Genomic DNA, 2542 nt, shown 5'->3' with positions numbered 1-2542 from the left:
GCCCCGGCCGGGACTTCTGATAATTTTTTTTAAAAAAATATACTTTATTGATCTTTTACAGAAAGGAAGGGAGAGGGATAGAGAGTTAGAAACATCGATCAGCTTGCCCTGACCTGTTTGGCTCAGTGGATAGAGCATTGGCCTGCGGACTGGAGGGTCCTGGGTTCGATTCCAGTCAGGGGCATGTGCCTTGGTTGCGGGCACATCCCCAGTGGGGGGTGTGCAGGAGGCAGCTGATCGATGCTTCTCTCTCATCGATGTTTCTGGCTCTCTGTCCCTCTTCCTTCTTCTCTGTAAAGAATCAATAAAATATTAAAAAAAAAAAAAAAAAGAAAGAAAGAAAGAAACATCGATCAGCTTCCTCCTGCACATCCCCTACTGGGAAAGTGCCCGCAACCAAGGTACATGCCCTTGACTGGAATCGAACCTGAGATCCTTCAGTCCACAGGCCGACGCTCTATCCACTGAGCCAAACGAGTTAGGGCTGATAATTTTTTAAAAATGCTAGCATCAGTACTTAAATTTGATAATAAGGGTTCTTATAATATTTTTTTTTTAATAAGAGAAAGTTTGTTTAGAAAGTCACAGAGGTAGAAGAAATGGGCTCAGGAAAGAAGTTATAGAGGCAAAAGAAGGGTTGTAGCTTAGGAGAGAGAAGAAAAGGTAACGTGCCTATTCCCCTCCTCTTCCCCTAAGTGGGAAGATTCCCTAAGTGGGGAAGAGGAGGGGAATAGGAAAGGCGAGGGTTTGCTCTTGAGAGGGAGAACGCCAATAAGGATTATTCTTGAACAAAGGATTTGGGCCTTAATACTTTCTTTGCAGCATGTTAATTCCTGTTTCAGAGATTTGTGTTAGTAAACAGTATTTATTTTTAAAATATATTTTATTGATTTCAGAGCTGAAAGCGGGGAGAGAGAGAGAGAAAGAGAAGCATCAATGATAGAATCATTGATTGGCTGCCTCCTGCATGCCCCACACTGGGGATTGAGCCTGAAACTTGGGCTTGTGCCCTGACCAGAATTGAACTGTGACTTACTGGTTCATAGGTTGATGCTCAACCACTGAGCCATGCTGGCTGAGCTAGATTGTTTTAAAGTAAATCTCAGACAACGTATCCTTTCATCCCTAAATGCTGAAGTCCCTAAAAGATAAGGACTTTAGTCTTACACTTGCTAAATAAATATTAACTCTTTCATATTATCGAACTAGGGGCCCAGTACATGAATTCGTGCACCTTGAAAGGAACTGTGGTCCGGGAGGCTGCAGTAGGCACAGGGGTGGGTCTTGGCCCATCCTCTGCGCCCCCGCCTGGCCCCTGGTCTCCTGTCTGCTGGAAGCCCTGCACCCGGCACCGCTGAGCGATTGGGGCCAGCGCCAGCAGTGGATGTGAGTGGCGGCTGCTGTCCCGATCGCCCCTCAGGAGCAGAGGGAGGTAGAGAAGCCCTCAGGGGCAATTAGGGCTGGCAGCTGCTGCTCACTTGCTGATGGTGCCAAGCGATCGAGACCGGCGCTGGGCACCAGCAGTGGGTGCGAGCGGCGGCTCCGGTGCTGGCTGCGGGTTCAAGCAGGGCCGGCGCTGGCAGTGGGTGCAAGTGGTGGCTCTGGCACTGGCAGCGGGTGCAAGCGGCGACTGCCGGCCCTGATCTCCCCTCAGGAGCAGGGGGAGGTGGAGAAGCTCTGAGGGGTGATTGGGGCTGGCAGCCACCGTTTGCACCCGCTGACAGCACCGAGCGATCGAGCGGTGGCTCTGGCGCCAGTGGGTGCGAGCGGTGGCGCTGGCACCGGCAGCAGGTGCAGTGCCGGACAGGACCGCAGTGCGCGGGAGCAAAGAATTTTCAGTAACCACCAGAGGCTCGCCCCAATGGCAGCGACCAGCACCCCGCCTTGGTCTGGCACTCCCACTCACCTCCACCATCCCGCTGTGGCCGACGCCTGCCATGTTCTGCGCACGCCCTCTGGTGGTCAGCGTACATCATAGCGACCAGTTTAGTTGTTCCGCCATTTGGTCTATTTGCATATTAGCCTTTTATTATATAGGATACCCCATTGGTGTTTAGATCTACAGTTGTCTCATAGATACACTTTTAGTTTGAATCAGGATCCAAAATGAGGCTCACAATTGCATTTAGTTGATATGCCTCTTGAGACTTTCTTAATTGATAGATTTCCCGTTCTCCCTTTTAAAACAATTTAAAAAACCCAGCTTTATTGAAATATAATTCACATGCCATATAATCCATCCATTTAAATGTACAACTCAGAGTTTTATAGTATACTAGAGGCCCGGTGCACGAAATTTATGCGGGGGGGGGGGCCCTCAGCCCATTGTATGGACATTTGGGTTTTTCCTCTCCAATCTGGGACCCCTTGGGGGATGTCCAACTGCCAGTTTAGGCCCGAACCTGGGGATCCTAAACAGGCAGTCGGACATCCCTCTCACAATCCTGGGACCGCTGGCTCCTAATTGCTCCCCTGCTGGCCTGGTCACCCCTAACTGGCCCCCCGCCCCGCCGGCCTGGTCACCCCCGACTGCCCCCTCCCA

Source organism: Myotis lucifugus, unplaced genomic scaffold (assembly GCF_000147115.1).
Source record: "Myotis lucifugus unplaced genomic scaffold, Myoluc2.0 scaffold_246, whole genome shotgun sequence".
Lineage (NCBI taxonomy): Eukaryota > Metazoa > Chordata > Mammalia > Chiroptera > Vespertilionidae > Myotis > Myotis lucifugus.
This window is presented reverse-complemented; position numbering follows the sequence as displayed.